Genomic DNA, 18,599 nt, shown 5'->3' with positions numbered 1-18,599 from the left:
TGGCACTTTAAGGTCCTCCTACTTTAGAATCCATGCATATGAAGAGGGCATCTTCTCTTATTCTGGTGGTTTTCTAGTTGGGAACAAGAAATCAACAGAGACCTGGCTCTGTGGAAACCCATCACCACTCTGTCATGTACTCAAATTTTCTCATTATGACTGTACCAGAGGAGAAGACTGAGAACAACGCCCATGATTCTATTTCATTTACTTATTTATTTGTGTGTGTATACACGTAACGTGTATGTATGTATATGCATATGTAGTTATGCATATGTGTAAGGCAGCATACATATCTATGTGTGCGTGTGTATGGAGCCCACAGGACAAGCTTGGTGTCATTCCTCAGGCACGGTTAACATTTTCTTTTTGAGGCAAGTTCTCTCTCTCTCTCTCTCTCTCTCTCTCTCTCTCTCTCTCTCTCTCTCGGTTTTTTCGAGACAAGGTTTCTCTGTGTAGTCCTGGTTGTCCTGGAACTCACTCTGTAGACCAGGCTGGCCTTGAACTCAGAAATCCGCCTGCCTCTGCCTCCCAAGTGCTGGGATTAAAGGCGTGCACCACCACCGCCCGGCCTCTCTCTCTCTCTCTCTCTCTCTCTCTCTCTCTCTCTCTCTCTCTCTCTCTCTCATTGGCTTCTACCTCAAGTATGATAGGCTAGCAAGCACCAGAGATCCTCCTGCTTCTGTTTCCTCAGTGCTGAGATTATAAAAACGCACACCACCACGCCTCGCTTTTTCATAATTTCTAGAGCTTGAACTCAGGTCTTCATGCATACAAGATGAACATTTCATTAACCGAGCCATCTCCCCAGACTAATCCTCTCTCTCACATTGCCCTCAACTGACAAATTCTTCAGACCTCTATCAAGCCCTCACGCCTATAAATACTATTAATATATGGGGAAAACTATTGAAAAACTAGACAAAAATATCTACCTCATGTGAAGAAGAAATTAAAAATGCACCTAAGCAAGACTGATGAAAAGCACTTTTCTTCAGCTCCAGGGCTTATGATGGGTTAAGTCTGTGAGCTACACACACCTGTTTACCTTTGAGGCTTCCCACATGCCCTCATTTGTCCCTGTGGCTCCTAATTTGTAGGTTTACTGAGAGCTGTAGGGGACGGGAAGTGTTTCACAGAGCCTCCTTTTCTTCAGGTCAGATTTGCATGAAGCTGTCAAAGTTTGATGCTATACAGCATGACATCTTCACACGAGGACAGAAGAGTCAGCACTGTCATGGAAAACTGGCAAGGCAGTAAAAACAGAAGTCGGTTAAAGTGCAGTCTCTTTTTCTGTTGTCATTTGAACGATGTCATCCAGAGTGACAACAGAGGCAAGAACACCCTGGAATGGAGAATATATGAACAGAATGAATGGCTTTCCCAAGAGGTGTCCAAGTAGTGGTGTGAGGAGGTGCCTGGGCTCTGGGGAGAAATAGGAATGAATGTTCCATTTTGCTCATTAAAGTGAGGTCTCTACTTCTTCGTCTTCCTCTTCCGCCTCGTCCTACTCCTTCCTCTCTCCTCCTATTTCCTCTTTTGGTGACTCACTGAGTTTCATTCAAGTTTATCACAGAAACATGAGTGAGGACTTACTCAAAGGAGTCTATACCACTAAAGAAACATTTCTCCTTTTCCAAGAAGCCAAAAGCTGCCGCTGCCTATAGAACCTCAGATGAGTCCTTCCCCAAGCAACCAATAAGTGCCTATAAATCCCCCTAGGATGGGTAGGGTGTCTTGAATCCTGCTTTCCATGTTAGAATGTAGATCATAGCTAATGTGGATCAAGAGTGCAGTTGCCGTGCCTGGATGATAGCACTTCGTAGCATTCCCCCTTCCTCTGCCTGTTTTTTTTGTTTTTGTTTTTTTTCCTTCAGTTGTTGATGTTCTCAGAGACTCGGTGGGGCTGATACAGACATTCCATTTAGGGAGGAACATCCATTGGATGCTTATTCTAAGTCTTTGTAGATGTCTTGCTTCTTGTTGGCACCAAGGTTTTCAATCTTGTCTTTGGTTTGTATCCAGGTCACAATGCCTGTCCCAGCTGCCCCTTTCACAGTCAGTCTCCCTGCATCAGGACTTGATGTCTGTATGCACAGTACTTTGGACTTGATGTCTGTATGCACAGTACTTTGGACTTGATGTCTGTATGCACAGTACTTTGGAACTACCATTGACCTCTTAAGTCCCAAGACCAATGGCCTTCTAGAAGGTCTACTGTGCTTTGCTCTCATCTTTGTGATAGCTTGCCATTCAGCACTCTTCTTCCTTTGACACCTCATCATTCATCTTTTTAACACACCAGGTCTTCTCTTCTGTGCCTCCTTCAATGGCTTGACCCCTTATCGTCTCTTTGAAATATGTCTGCTTTCTAAGTTTCGGTCTCTCTTTATACTAGCTCCACTCTGTTACGACTTCTAACAGCCTTCAGTGGGAATGCCTCCGAATGTACTTCTCAACACGTGTGTTTTAAAACCAGGAGTTGAAGAGACGGTTCAGTGGTAAAGAGTGCTTGCTGCTCTTCCAGAAGACTAGGGTTCGGGTCCCATACAACTACCTGCAACTCTAGCTCCAGGGGAAACCACCACTTTCTTTTGGCCTCCTTGGGTAATCTCACACATATGTATACACACATAAATTAAATATTAACAAAATCTTTCATGGGCTGGGGATTTAGCTCAGGGGCAGAGGGCTTCCTTAGCATGTGTGAGGCTCTGGGATCCAACCCCAGGAACATGTATACACACACTTTCCCTGAACATTTAGTATTTCCATATGGTTGACAGACTTTCCATTTGTCCATATAATTTTGTATAGAGTGCTAATATTGTGTTCAATAGCTTATAAGCTTAGAGCAACTCGTTCCTCATGTAATTAGTAAAGTGAGGTTGGCAAAGTATTCCTTGCCATTTGATATTTTATAGAGTCACTATTTGCCCCAAGGCTGTGCAGCATGGAACTGCACAGAGTACTCAGGGACAGTCCCACTTTGCACAATTCATTCCTTTAACATATATTCATATGTGTGCCAAGCATGCTTCTATGTGCTAAGAATACAGGAATAAGAGGGAAAAGGATGACTGGGTAGAGGAGCGCTTTCAATTCAGGCACCACAGATTGGCTGGTACAGAGTACAGATGGAGAAAACTCAAAAGTGCCTATGAGAGCAACTCCAGAAAGACCCTTTCCCACCACATGGAACTATTGTGTTTGGGACTACTGTGTAGCTGTTTCCTCTGAAATGAAAACACTCCCTCTATGGAGGGAGGAAGCTCAACAAACTTACCAAGCTCAGAAACTTCTAAGATTCACAAGGCCACTCTCTCAGGTTTTATATGTAATGAATGATTGCAGAAAAGAGATTTTTTACATGGCTGGGCTGCCTTGCACATTCTGCAGGGACCTTCACAGATACAGTTTTGCAAGTTGTCATGCATGCTGGGGTGGGATTTTTGGAGAAGTGACCACAGTAAATTCACTCACTGATGCACCAAGTTAGACTTGGGTAGGTTCTTTTCTTCAGTTTGTCATCAGTGCCCTATCTGGGAGTGTTCATGTCTCCCAAGGGGAAAGTTGCATGGTAGGTACACAGAGAATACGCCAGTGTGGATACAGCAGGAAGGGAGGGGATGATTCTATGTGGTGATCATGGACAAGCAGGAGGGAAGTCATAGAGGGCATCAGGTCCTTGCAATGGTTGTAAACTTCGTGCAAGAAGTGAATGGGGAAACTGTTATAGTATTTTAGTCAGGAATGTATGAGTGGCATGCTGTGGCATATGTTTCACAAGAATCATCCAGTTGCCGGGAGTGCAGGAGAGACAATGCCAAATGATCCTAGCATCATGAACTCTGGCATGTCTTCCTAACCTTGACAAACTCAAACCATGAGCCAGAATAGACCCCTCATCCTCAAGTTGCTTGTCAGGCATTTTTCATCATATAAAACATCAAATGCAGACTGATTGGGGAAAAAACCCAGATGTGTCAACAGGGGAAAAAGAAAGTCAGAAAGAAGAGTAGGTTTTGAGGATATAAGATTTGGAATTAGATTTCTCAAGTCTGGGGTGTGCCTTAAGCAGACAGGCAAAGAACTGAGTGGGCAACTTGTTACCTCTTTTAGATCTGAAAATATACCTTCCCAGTGCCCAACAGAAACAAAGAGGAAAACCCCATAAGTCCCTGCCACATTTCTGCTTGCTGTGTTTTAGGAAACATCTTCCTACCACAGAAAATGGTTTCTATACCCCAGTTAAACCATTCCTTTTAATATATCTAGCCATTGGTTTTAAATCAGTATTCTGGAAGACAAAGAAGGAAAAAGAGAGGGACAGGAAGTGAGAAGTTCACATAGTCGATTGGTTGATATCATTTTACTTACACATAATGCTGGGCAAAGTGTTCCAAGGGGTGGTCTGGTGGATACTGGGTGCAGGCCTTCCTACAACAACAGAGAAGTTGCTTCTAAGAGGAGAGTGGACCAAGGGTTTTGACCATTGGCGTCTACTGAAGCACATACACACGGCCATAACAGTGTGGCTAATTGCATGGAGATATAAATGGAACTCATAATGCATTACAGTTTGTAGGCCCTATCTGTGAATGACTGATAAGACATGCTGTGCCTGGCATCAGGGTCTTTAGTGGTTCATGGTCAGTTTTATGAGATTTTTACCCTTTAATAAGTGTGATCTTTCTCTCCTCTGTGATGAATATGTAAACATCTGTTTCTCACATCCTCCTTCTGCCTCTGTGACTATTCTACACTTTGCTTCATAATTATTCTGCCTTAGCTTCTATCTTAGCACTCATGGAAATGATGGTGCCCAGAGAAGAGGGAAAAACATCTGACCCCCAACACTGTGAAGTGCGACTTCGGTGCTCCTCTGTAAGGAGAGCTTCAGTCATTTAATACAAATGTGCTCAAAGCAGAGATAGCAGGAAAGGGCCTAGAATGTCACATGACAGCAATGGGATTATCATCACTTAGAGTTTTTTTTTTTTGATGGATTTGGAAGCGTGATTAGCCAAAGGACATCAAGAAATGTGGTTCCTGTGCCTGAATGTCAAAGTCACCAAACACAATTATTGTAAGAATATCATAATAAACTTGCTGACATTTTATCCTTGGGAAAGCCACAGTTTATTTATATCCATCTCAGAATAAGGTGAATTGATAATACTCAATGTGTTGAAAGTAAGGCAAGTGCCAAAAATGGTAAAAAGAAATTGCAAAATACTATACTCATGAATCTCAAAAAAAGAATTTCTTGTGTATGCAAACATGAGGTAGTCAACTTTCAATAAAAATTTCATTGAAATTTTCTAGTTTTTGAATTGGTAATAAGACCACCAAGAAGTGTGAAGTTTTCATAGGGGATTAAAGCTCTTGGAAGGAGGGGGTAATCAAATGGAGACATTAAGAGAAATCCTTTTTCCCAATCATCCATCTTTATTCTGAAATGGAGGCTTGTTACTACCTATCTCCAGAATACATTTATACAGTTCACCCGGGGCTGAAAAAACACCCAATTCATCTGTGGAGGAATCTACAAACAGAGATTAATCAGAAAGAACTCCAGGGTGTGGGGGAAGAACATAGAACAGCTGCATCCGTCAGTCTCAATGCACTTGGTAAACCAAGCTTAAAGTTACAGTAATAAAAGGCAAACCACAACAGCGAGTAAAGGCTTAGTTGTCACCTTGAGGTTATAGAAGCCTAGTGGAAGAAGTTAGGTCACCTGGAGTTTGTCTTTGAAGGGAATATTGGGACTCAGTCACGTCTTATCTGTACTTAGCTTCTTGGCTGTTTTTCAGAGAACGGCTTCTGCTGTGATATGCCAAATGTCCCAAGCAATGGGGTCATGTGACCAAGGACTGAAACTCATGAAACCACAATCCTTTCTTTCTTTTGTTTATGGGAGGTTTTCTGTCACAGTGACACAGAGTTGACTTACACACTCAAGTTTTCTTGGCAAATCTTGGAAAAGTATTTTTAAGGATTATCAATAAAATGTCACTTTAACACATTTACTTTAAAATAAAACTATAGGTATAGAATGTCAGTGAGAGTGTCAATTATTCCTTACTAAACTTCATGCCAATGAACTTTTGAAATGCCTTCAAACAAATCAGTCTAAAGGTCTTCAGTAAGTTTACATTAGAGAAACTAGTATTTTCTAACTTTCAATTAAAAAATAGCTGATTTCAGGGCCAGATGTGGTGGTGTATGCCTTTAATCTCTGTACATGAGACAGAGGAAGGGGCAGGGGCAGGGGCAGGGGCAGGGGCAGGGGCAGGGGCAGGGGCAGGGGCAGGGGCAGGGGCAGGGGCAGGGGCAGGGGCAGGGGCAGGGGCAGGGGCAGGGGCAGGGGCAGGGGCAGGGGCAGGGGCAGGGGCAGGGGCAGGGGCAGGGGCAGGGGCAGGGGAGGCAGGTGGATTTCTATGAGCTTGAGGCCAGTGTAGTCTCCCCAATGAGTTCTAGGTCAATCTCATTATGTATAGTAAGACCCTGTCTTTAAAAAAAGGTGACTATGATAGATAATGTACTAACTTTTTTCATATAAAGAAGCAAGCTACCTATTATTATAACTATTATAATTATAATAAATTAATGTAATTTTATAGTAATTATAATCATAACAATTATATTTAATTTTGTTATTATTAAGAATGCTTTAACTATTTTAGCCTTAATAGTTAGTTCACATGCATAAGGAAATGAATGGACTAATGACCCATTTTCATGTATGATGTAGGTACTTGGGAAAGCTTTCCGATTACCATATATTTCTGGAGACAAATTGAGTAGTCTTATATCTGCTTGGAGTGTGCTCCCTAATGGCTTACATGCTGGAGCCACTTTGATGATGTGGAAGACTATGGAACCTTTATTGGGCAGGATGTAACGCTAGGTCATTCAGTCACTGGTGGTGCTGCCCTCAGAGGAGGTCCATGTTGGTCTTGAAGGATACAACAGGTCCTGAGAGTGGATTATTATATAAAGCAAGCCTGACTGGAGTCCATCTACGGCTGCTCTTTTGCGTTTGTTGTTTGTGTTGTTGTTCTTCTTCAGCTTGTTTTTCTGGTTCTTCTTCTTAATATTTTTGTTCATCTTCTTGTTTTTCTACTTCTTTTTCTTCTTCTTCTACTTCTGGTTCTTGTTCTTTTCTTGTTCTCCTCCTCCTCCTCCTCCTTCATTTCTCCCCTTCCTCCCTTTCTCTCCCTTTTCTCTCTTTTTTATCTTCCCCCTTTTCTCCTTTTTGCTATCTATCATGATGTGATAGTATTCCCTGGAGGCAGGGGATCTCTTATCAGAGTCAGGGCCATGAAGTGTGGACTTTTAGTTTCTAAAACTGTGCATTGTGAAAAATTATTTTCTTTATAACTTATCTAGCCTCAGGATAAGCAACTGAAAGGAAACTAACCCAGACTATACTTTATCTATCATGACTGCCCCAGTACACTGATGAACACACAAAAGATAATCAATAACACAGAAGCAAAAGAAAGTTTGCTCTCTTTCATTCTGATTGTGAAAGTCAAGGAAGGAAAAAGGGCACAGGACTTGGATGTTTTTCCTATTAGCCTTGGTTTTCCATGGGACTTAGAGAACAGAGGCTGGATGACACCAGAGCTGTGGGCAGCAATGTCTGTGGAGGCTCCCTAGGGGACAGCAGGGAGAGACACAGGGTCTCTTCTGCATTCTGACCTCGCCAAGAGCTTCTGCTTCTTAATGAACTGTACTTTGTCTTTTTAAACTAGTGTTTGGAGTAAGATGTATAAGACCACATACCTGCATTTATAGATATATATGCAGATTATTGAACATTTGCCTGTAGCTGCTCACAGGAGCAGGTGCTATGGATTTCCCATTTTGTCTCTTTACACAACGTAGAATCCATTTCCTGTTTTCATTTCATCTTAGTGTGTATCTGACAAATCCTGCCTCTCCTCTCCCATCCTGATTGCTTTTTATCCTTTTGCTTTCCCTCCCTCTGCCCTTGATAAATCAATTAACTGATTAATTAATTGAATTTATTGTACATGCACTCAGACCATGCTGTGGAAGTCAAAGGAGAGCTTATAAGGAGTTGGTTTTCTCCTTCAACCATGTGAGTTCTGGGGATCAAGCTCAGGGACTCAGGTCTGCAGGCTTGGCCACAAGCGGTTTTAACACTGAGCCATCTTGCCTGCCCACTTTCCCCCAGCTTTCCTCCCCAATTCCTTTCCTAGTCCCCTCTCTCTCTCCTTTCTATTTCCTTTGCATTCTTCCATGGCTTTCTTTCTTCCTCCCCTCTTTCCTCTTTGGCCTTCCTTTTACCTTTCCCTCATTCCTCCTTCCCTCCCTTCCTCATTCCAATCTGGCAGGGACTGGTTGTATACTGTCGCAGTTTATAAACTCCCAAGGTGAATCTGGTCTCAGGACAACAGAGAAAATGGCTCATTGTGTCTCATGGGTCAGAAAAAGAAACTGATGAACAAACCTGAATTGCTCACTGTAGCATTTCTACAGCTACCGAAGATGCAGAGGCACCCAGAGCCATGCCTGCTTCTGCTTTCCCTGCTCAGCAGATCTGCTAATGATATTACTGTGCTCACCCTACAGTCCTCTTTAGAGAAATTGCTATTGATCTTGACAAGCTGTGGACGCACTGTTCTTTTCCTTGGTGGCAGATTCCTGCAGATGGTTTCCGATATATTTTGTTATATTTTATTAATAGAACGGCAATCCAAAACAGAATTTCTACCTTTTAACTGCTGCGTAATTCACTGAACATTTTCTTTGGAATAGTTTTCACAAACCTAGGCTTGTTCACCATGTGATGACTGAGTAGATGGAACGTTATGCCGACATCAACTTAGATGTCAATAAAGCCTCGTGTTTGCTGTATTAAGTTTGTGCTCTAGTGGGTATATGGGCTTGGAGATTCCTATTCTGTGCAAGAGGTGAGGACAATTAATTACCCTCTACTCTCAGGGCTGTGAATGGCCTTGTGGTCATTTGTGCTGAGGTTTCCAAATTTGATAGGAAAGAGCAAGGGCACTGTCGCACATCCCTCGTGCTGAGAATAAATCCAGGGCTTCACCCATATTAGGCAAAACCTCTGTTACCTAGCATATGCTTAGTCCCAGGATACAGTAATAAATAACCTTCAGATCAGTAATGAGAAGTCTGAAAAGTGGAATTAATTATGCATTTAACCCATGCGATTGGAAAACTGGTATACCTGGACTATTAGAAATGTCGTACGACTTGTTTCATAGTATTGATACATGGTCTAAGGCAAGTTAATGTTCAGATTAATTTTTCTTTCTTTCTGAGAAGACATGTTGGAATGTTTGTTATTCTTAAATGTCGTCTTTTAAGCTCTGCCTGTTGGGACACGGGCAGAAGGAATGTGCACAGCTCTGAGATGGGTCTAGAGTGCTCACTCATAGCCAATCTAGTATCTTTCTTCTCTTCCAAGTCTGCTGTTGGGACACCCTTCAGATGAACTAGGAAATTTGGGCAAGGATGAACTGCCACTTGACACATTGCTCTGAGAAGAGTCTCCTGACCAGGAAGACTCAAACTAGACTCCTATATAAGGGAAAAGTAAACTAATACTACTTAATCCACTGATTTTTCTTGAGTTTATCAAACATCCCCTATATCAGTAAAGATCAATAGAATTGATGAACATTCGATTCCCAGTGAATTAATGTACCACGGAAAGCACTGTACAAAGAATGAAGTTCTCTCTGGTGAACAGACATGCACGACAGAGTCTTTCATTCAGAGTTATCATTTGAAATGTGAATTTGCTCAATAACACTTTGAAAACACAGGCCTTAGAGGAGGTCTGGATGAAAAGCTGATAGTCAAATGCAGTGTATATGGAACTAAAACACAAACCATAGGACTAGAGATGGCTCAGTCATTAAGAGCTTTCTCTGCAACCATGAGGACCTGTGTGTCATCCCACAGGATACAAGTTAGAAAAGAAAGAGCTGAATATGGCAGTGCCCTCAGGAAGTGAAAAGTGAAACTCAAGTGACCCCTGGGGTTCATGGGCCAGACAACTTAGCATAGTTGGTGAGTTCCAGCCCAATGAGAGATGCTGTCTCAAAACACAAGGTGGATGGCATTTAAGCAAGCAGCCAAGGGATTCCTCTGGCCTCATGCATGTGCAGAAACACCCTCACACATGTGGACATGCAGAGACACGATCACATGTATACATATACACATAAGTGCAAATATACACACACATTAAGAAATAATCCCACAGAATGTAAAAAAGAAAAGTCTCATTACTACAGTTTACTTGCCTTCTAGTTTCCCTGTTTGTTGCAGATGAGATTCAGGGTAAGAAAAAGACTTATTATTTGATTCAAGGATTATAGGGAAACGACTCTTCACATCAAAAGTGCATTTATCTATATCCACATATTGCCTCATTCTGTCCCCAGATATGCATTCAGACACATAGGATTATCTTAGCGTGAACACTCACAGAAACACAGTGGATGATTTGTGAAGACAAGACTTCGGGGCAGACCACTCATGAAAACCAGAGCTGGAGAACGAAGAGCACAGGGTGGCTGATTATCTAGTTCATTAAGATTTCCCTGAAGCAGTCATTCTTATTTCCTCTCAGCATGGGCCTGTTGGACCAGGCTGAAGCCTTACATGCTCATACCTTACCTCCGTGAACTACTTGAGGTCCTTGTGAATGGCCACTTTTAGTGGCATCTATTCACTTCTTATTTTAACTTGTCTCAAGAATCTGAATACTCTTTTCTTGGCTTCTGAGATTTGATACTTTTCTGGTTTCTCCAGCCTTTGCCAGCTTCTCTCAGTCTTCTACACAGCTTCTGATTAGTACTAATTGCCAATCCTCCATCTGCAGTTCATAGAGCCCTTGTGCCATATGGGATAGCTTTATCCAAACTGCCTGAATTCATACTACTACCAGCCACCTTGAGGAAAAATTCTCTCTGAAAATGAGATTGTCTCCAGAATTCCAGATGGGGTTCTTCAGCTGGGTGGGTTTTATGACTCAGGTCCAGAAATCCAAAATCAAACTCATCATATTTTTTCTTTGTAGTCTGTCTTCATGAATTCTCTGAGTTGCCACTATTTACCTTTATTTTGTAATAGTTACATTTTGTTTGTTTGTGGTTATGATAAAATGCCTGACAAAAAGACTTAAGAGAAGATAGATTCTTGTTGGCTCCTGGTTTCCTGTAATCTAGTCCCAGTGAAGGGGAGAATATGGACGAGAGGCAGCTTTGTCTGGGATAGTGAAAGCTTCTGCATGTGGCTTCCCATATCTTGGTCAGCAAAGAGGTCTGGCAGGATGGATGTCAAGGTTGCCTGACACTAACCTGTGTCTGCTAGTTAGGGCTTCTACCTCAAAGGTTCCAAAAATTTCCAAAATGGTAGCATTATCTAAGGACCAAGTATTTGACACATGAGCCCATTGGGGACATTTTAGATTCAAAATGTTACATGTGTGAAAGCCATACCTGCAGGTGGATCATAGCTTATGTAAGCCACACCTGCCAGTGGATTGTAGCTTTGATCACCCTGTCATGTTCTTTTATTATTATTAACTCCCACTCATTAGTCATCCAGACTCCCATGTATCCCCTGCCAAGCACTTTTATCCAAAAGCCAGAGTGGCCTTTAAGAAGTATAAACCCCAGCACTGAATTCATCTGTGTGACACCCTCCAATGGCTCCTTCTATCTTCAGCATCCCTGGTTTAGTGACAAGACTTTTCTGTGCCTGGCATTCTTCCCCAGACTTTTCTCCAGTCTTCTGTTCATTCTGCCTTCTACTGTGTGCCACATTTCCTAATACTGTCACAATAGGCCTAGTCTTCTAGTGCCATACAGGATATTCTAACAGCACCACCTATATGGGGATTCTGCTTGCCTGTGATAAAGACTTTCTGTAAAGATCCCCTGACCACAGCTCCATTTAAACAGCTATCACCAGGCACTATCCTCCCTGTTTGAGATGCCATAATGAGACTGGCTCAGACTAACTCAGCTTCAAAGACAAACAGTAAGATATATAAGTCAGAACATCCAAATGCTTCAGCGAGGTCCCTGTGTAAATTAATTTCCTAACCTATAAGATGAGGTATGAACAGGATACATCTCATCATACTGCTTTGAAGGTTAAGTGAGGAAACATATGCAATGTGTCACAAGTATTGGGAGGGGGCAGTGAGATGGCTCAGTGGGAAGACTCTTGCTGTGCAAGTCTAAAGACCTGGGTGTGATCCCAGAATCCACAGTAGAAGGAGAGAACACACTCCTGAAAGTTGACTCTGACTTCTGCCCCAAATAACGAATGAATATAATTAGAGCAGTAATTGGCGAACAGTATTTGTGCCAGTGATCATTAGGATTTGCATTTGTCTCACCCTTGCTTTGCTCCAGAGCAGACAGTAATAAAAGGAATTATACACAGGTGCAGGAGGGAGTGCTCTTATGACTGGGTTTAAAAGTAAAATGAAATCAGATTTTTTTTCTTGACTAAAATAATATCCAGTTCTCCTGAAATTAAATAGATGTCAAGAGAACCATAGGCTAATGCTATTGCAGAGGAAGTATAGCCAGGTGACCGAAAAGGAGATGGTTAACTCTTCCAGGTAAAGCATGCTGTGACAGGGAACCCGGGATGATCTGGTTAAGATATTAGATTGTCCAGTGCTGTGAAAGCAACCAGCCAGTAGGACTATGCAAACACACACACACACACACACACACACGCCTACACATGCCTACACATGCCTACTCATGTACTCCACATGCACACCCACATGCACAAATATACACATACAGATACACACACACCTACACATGTACCCCATACCCAGAAGCACATATAGATACACATACATGCATGTGCATACATGCATAGCACAGCAGATCTGTCCACATACACAAAGACCTCTGCTCCTTTCCTAAGGGAGACTTCCAAGCCTCCAAGCAGGAAGGTTTCCAAACCAAACCATTCCGTGAAGATGAAAATAAAAGCCAGAGCTCGTGCTGGCAGCTCCTTTGAACACTCACTTCAGTCAGCCCCCACCCCTTAAAAAATCAGAGAACAAGCCCTTGTCAATCTCGGATATATCAAGCCTTAGGAGAACTATCCAAGAAAAAAAAAATACCCTGAGAAATAAGGAAAGCATTCACAGAGGGAACTAGAAGCTAGAGGCAGCAAGAAACTAGGCAGAGCTAACAGAGACCAGACCGAGGTAACAAAAGATAGACATGAAAAGAGGGACTCGGAGAAGGAAGAAAGGAAGGAAGAGGAGAAGATAAAAATGGAAATAAGGACAAGATGGAGGGAGGAGAAAAGAAACTAAAGAAAAGGGAGGGTGGAAAGCTGCTCCAAACTAAAGGAAGAAAGCAGCGGAGGGAGGTCAGGAACTGTAAAGACAACACGGAGGCACGCACAATAGAAACCAACATTCCCACCAGCTCAATAGAGAGCCAGGGCTTTACGCAATTTGCTTTTCACGTTCTAAATCCTCAAATGCTCATCTCAACTAAATTTCACAACTTGTTTTAAGTGGCATGGCTGTCACACCTCAGAGCTTAACTTTAAGAGGTCTAGTAACCCTATATGAAGGGATCAAAATGAAATCGCCAAATAATGGAGGAGACGAAGCCATCTGTTTAGCAGTCTCTTGTCAGCAAATGAAGCTGCTGGTACTGGGACCGAGATACATCTAATTGAGTTGTTGGCCAAAGGGGTCCCTTGGGAATCCCCAAACAACCCAGGCTGTTGCCAAGAAAAAGGTTGCTTTCCACAGGCTGACAGCAAGGCCCCAATGCATAACACCTATGCAACTCATTGAACATAGAGAGGTCTGGCTGCTGCCTACACAGAACCTTCAGCTCTACATGCTAGTGTCTTTGGTATAGGAAGGTACTCTGGACAGTATCAAAAGAGATCTGTAATGATGGCCTGCCTGTTAAGATAAGCTAATGAAAAGCTCGTGAGAGCAACCAACTGAAATCTGTTCTGACTTTTTAAAAGACTCTATGAGGTGGAAACCATATCTAACAACACATGAGTGCCCAAGAACCTAAGACTAGATAACCTAGGAACCTAGGCTAAAGCCAAATATTACTTTTTTTATCCCCCCCACAAAACCAAAGCCTAAATTATGTAGCAATAAAATAACTCTTAATAATCTTCTGCTTAACTCAGAGTAGACTACATACCTGGTAGTAGTTGGCTAACAAAAAACCCAACTCTATGGCATATTTGGAAGCTCTTTGTCTCATACTGTTGTGTTATGACTTTTAAGGCAAGTTATCTTAGTTTTCAATTTTCATAATATGTTTACCTTAAAAGTACTTTGCATATATATATATATATATATATATATATATATATATATATATATATATAATGACTTACAGCTTGGTGTTTTTATGGGGTTTCTGAGCATGAGAAAAAGTGGGTCTCTTTATATTGTTTCTTATGCCTGTTCCTTGCTCTCTTATTTTTGCTTGTTTTGTCCTATTCTGATGTATTTGGTTTGTTTTATCATATCATATTATGTTATATTATTATTATCCTTTAGAAGCCTGTTTGATTTTCCTCATGAGAGACAGAAAGGGGTTAAATCCAGATAAGAAGGGAAGGGCAGACAAACTGGGAGGAGTAAACAGAGTGGAAGCCATAATTGTGGTGTATTATGTGAGGGAAAAAATAAAATAAAAGTGAAAGAAAGAAAGGAAGAAAGGTAGAAAGAATGAAGAAAGGAAGGAAGAAGAAAGAAAAAGTAAACTCAAGTACCCAACACCTCTGCAAAGGTTCTATAATGAAGTTTTATGTCTTCTATATCTATTAATTACAAAGAATATATAGAAATAGAATTCTATGGACTTAAGCTACAGAATTAACCTCTAATAATGGGCCAGAGGATGCTGGCCTTGGAGCTCTTGGCTTTGCAGGGGAGCTCCCACATGACAGAGAATGGAAGGCTTCCCTCTGCCTCTTTGAGTCTATTTATGCCAAGACCTCAGAATCTTGCAGCATGAGCTTCAAGTCTCACTCAGAGGTTGCAAAACTGGCAAGCTTGGGTGGTGGAAATATCACCAAGTCAGCAAATTGACAGATGGCAGATTGGAAAGATAGCAAAGTACTGAAGAGACAATGGAAATACCAGACAACTGTGGGATGTAATGCAGATAGGTTTTAATTAACGATTTGGTATGCAAATCCTGTAAGCAGGAGGAAAAGACAAACTTGAAATCACTGAAAAATAGAGCTGGAAGGGACATTAAAAATCATTCAGTTGGGAAGGGGAGACTCAGTGTATAAGAATCCTCACTGGGTGAACAAGGGGACCTTAGTTCAAATCCATAGCACTCACTTATTAAAAAAAAAATCCAGGCACAGCCACACATGCCTGTGATCCCAGTTTTGAAGAGTGGTGACAATAGATTCAGGAGTCTCATTGGCAGGCCAGCCTAGCTAAAACAGTCAGCCTCAGGATCAGCAAGATACCTTGACTCAAAAATAAGGTAGAGAGTTATAAAATAAGACATTTCACATATTCCTGTGGCATCTGCATGTATGCATGCTGACATATGTACTTCCATACACACATACACATACCCCTCCACACACACATTAAAATAAAAAAAAAATCACTTCATTTATATACTCTTCACCGTGACAGAACACCTGACCCAATCAACTTCAGGGATTAGCAGGAAGTTGGTCTATTTGTTAGGAAGTCATGGTAGCTGGGTGCCTAGATCATGAGTAGCAGAGCTTGCAGCTTGGCTTCCTCAAATCTCCAACCATTAAACAGAGCTGGGGCTCCCATCACAGCAAACCTTAGCAACAACGTGTTGATGATTCTAGGTAATGTATAGTAAAATAAGTAGTGATTATACATGGATGCCTTTGTTTCAGAAGGAACTCATACCGTCTGTGATGTGTTACAGTGGTAGAGTAGTGTTTGAAAGAGGATGTAGACAAGCTGTCAATGTATTTTAAACTTTAGGGTCAACAGGAAAGGAAGTGGTGCAACTGGGTGCTAAGAAAGGAGAGAAGATGAAGTCACAGAAGATTTAAAGAAAAGTTTGGAAACAAACACAAACCAAACAACTAGAGCAACCAGAGCATTTTAGCAGCAATTATAGGAAAGACATTAGGGAGCAAGAATGACATCACATAGTGGTAAAGGGTCCATTTTCCAAGAAGACAGTGATGCAACTAAAAATAGCATCAAAATGAACAAGACAGAAGCTTCTGAATACATCCAGTGCTATATGATATTATCCATCAGAATAAATAGACATAATCAAGAAAAATAATCAAGCACAGAGTAGAATCAAAACACTGTAGATCAGAGTGATATAACAGACTCTCTTTCATACAACAGTAGAATATACAGTCTTTTAGCTCACATGGGATAATCTCCAAGATAGCACTGTGTGAACCATAAAACAAAATTTAAGACACACACACACACACACACACACACACACACACACGATTCATTGGTCAAGAGCATTTACTTCTCTTGCAGAGGACCTGAGATGGGTTTCCAGCACCCATGTTGGGAAGCTTACAACTGCCTGTAACTCCAACTTCAGCTCCCTCTTCTGGCCTCCACAAGTACCTGCTCTTATGTGCACATAGTGCCACCATATATACACATAGTTAAAATATTTTAAGAAAATATGCATATACATACATATATGGTTATATAATTATACAATGACTACTATCAGATCACTGTATAATTTAACTAGAAATCAGTAACAGAAACATGGCTGGAAACCTCTAAATAATTGGAAGTTAAACAACATAACTTTAAATGGCATATAACTAGGGAAGAAATCTCAAAGGAAAAAAAACCTTCACATCAAAAAAAAAATACTTCTTTATTAAAATTTGATGGAAGTAGGAAATTAATCCTAAAGAGAAGTTATATAAATTACACACATTTGAAGAGGTAAAATACTACTTTAGGAAAATAGAATAATAAAAACCAAAGCAAGTAGAAATAAGTAAGATGGAAATCAGGAACTCAATAGAGAAAACCATCAAAACCTAAATATGGTTCCTTCTAAATTATCAATAAAACCACCATATCTCTAATCAGGTTAACTAATGAATGAAAAAGGGATTCACTTCTCTTAGGAAGAGATGAGGACAAATAGCCATAAATGTGTCGTATATTAATGAAGAGTGAGGTGATCTTATGAATCCATATGTGCCTACATATTTGATAATTTAAGCAATCAGTACACTTAGCAAAAGCCAAAACATGGAAAAAATTAATGGACGAACAAATGAACTGAATAGCTGTGCATCTATGAACAGAGTGGAACTGGAATTAAGGACCTTTCAAAACAGAAAGCACCAGCCCAGAGGCAGAGGTACTTGGGAGGGGATTCGTTCAAACACTTAAGGAAGAAAGTATTCAAATACTCTACAGTGTCTTACAGAGAACAGAGAGGAAGGGAACACAAACTCTTTCTACAGGACTAACGTTCCCCTGATACAAAACAAAGAAACAATCAAACACAAATGAACAACAAAAATTAAAAACAAAAAGAAACACAAACTCATTCTACAGAACTGACATTCCCTGCATACAAAATAAACAAACACACAAACAAAAAGAAAAAGAAAAAGAAAAATGAAAGGAAAAGAGGAAAACTAAAGACCAATCTCTCTTAGGCATTATGCATAAAATTGCAAAAAATAAATATGAGCAAACCAAATACAGCAATGTATGAGAAAGGTATATACCATGGCTAAGTATGATTTACACTAGACATTCATGGTGACTGCCACATTTGAAAATCAACTAATGCAATCTCATATATTTCACATTAAAATCATCTCATTAAACTAGGAAGAAATGAGGAAACTTCTTTAACTTGCTAAAAACTATATACTAAAGAATAACTAATATGCTTTATAGAAAGCAGCTAGAAGGGTTTCTACCAGCATTAGAAACACAGGAAGGTCCTATCTTCTTTCCACGGTTTTTGATATTGAATTAGAAGTTTGGCTAAAATAAAATATTTAAAAAAATAAAAGACGAGCTGGAGAGATAGCTCAACAGTTAAGAGCACTGACTGCTCTTCTAGAGGCCCCAGGTTCACCTCCCAACACCCGCATGGCAGCTCCCGACTGTCTGTAACTCCAAGTTCTGACACCTTGCACAGACATACATGCAAGCAAAACACCACAATTCATATTAATTAAAAATAAAGAAAATATTAAAAATAAAAGGAATACAGATTATGGAGGAAGAAATATAACTATTTGCAGATGGCAATAGCATCTATGCAGACATCATACAAGAATAAAATACTAGCCCTGAAAAACAAAACAAAGCAAAACAATACCCAACTCCATGGAAATGAATATGTGAATATATCAAGGTTGTAGAATATAAGTTCAATGAACAAAAGTCATTGTTTTCCTGTGTCAGTAATGGATAAGTGGAATTTGAAATAAAAAAAAACAACATCCATATTAGATCCTTCCTCAAATGAAATACATAGGTGTCAATTTAATAAGACACATACAAGATCTTCATGGAGATA

General features: G+C 40.7%; 1 protein-coding gene across 4 annotated transcripts in view; it reads right to left on the bottom strand.

Annotated features, from left to right (window-relative positions):
• Chrm3 (cholinergic receptor muscarinic 3) overlaps positions 1-18,599 on the bottom strand; it is a 429,236-nt gene that overhangs the window by 90,588 nt on the left and 320,049 nt on the right. For 2 of the 4 annotated variants that reach the window (XM_076939365.1, XM_076939366.1), the window contains exon 4: positions 4,381-4,440. The exons of the other annotated variants lie outside the window; for them this stretch is intronic. The gene's annotated coding sequence lies outside the window, so the exon portion shown is untranslated. The remainder of the gene's footprint in view (positions 1-4,380; positions 4,441-18,599) is intronic. 4 annotated transcript variants of the gene reach the window in all.

This window comes from Arvicanthis niloticus, chromosome 8 (genome assembly GCF_011762505.2).
Source record: "Arvicanthis niloticus isolate mArvNil1 chromosome 8, mArvNil1.pat.X, whole genome shotgun sequence".
Taxonomy (NCBI): Eukaryota; Metazoa; Chordata; class Mammalia; order Rodentia; family Muridae; genus Arvicanthis; species Arvicanthis niloticus.
This window is presented reverse-complemented; position numbering and strand designations above follow the sequence as displayed.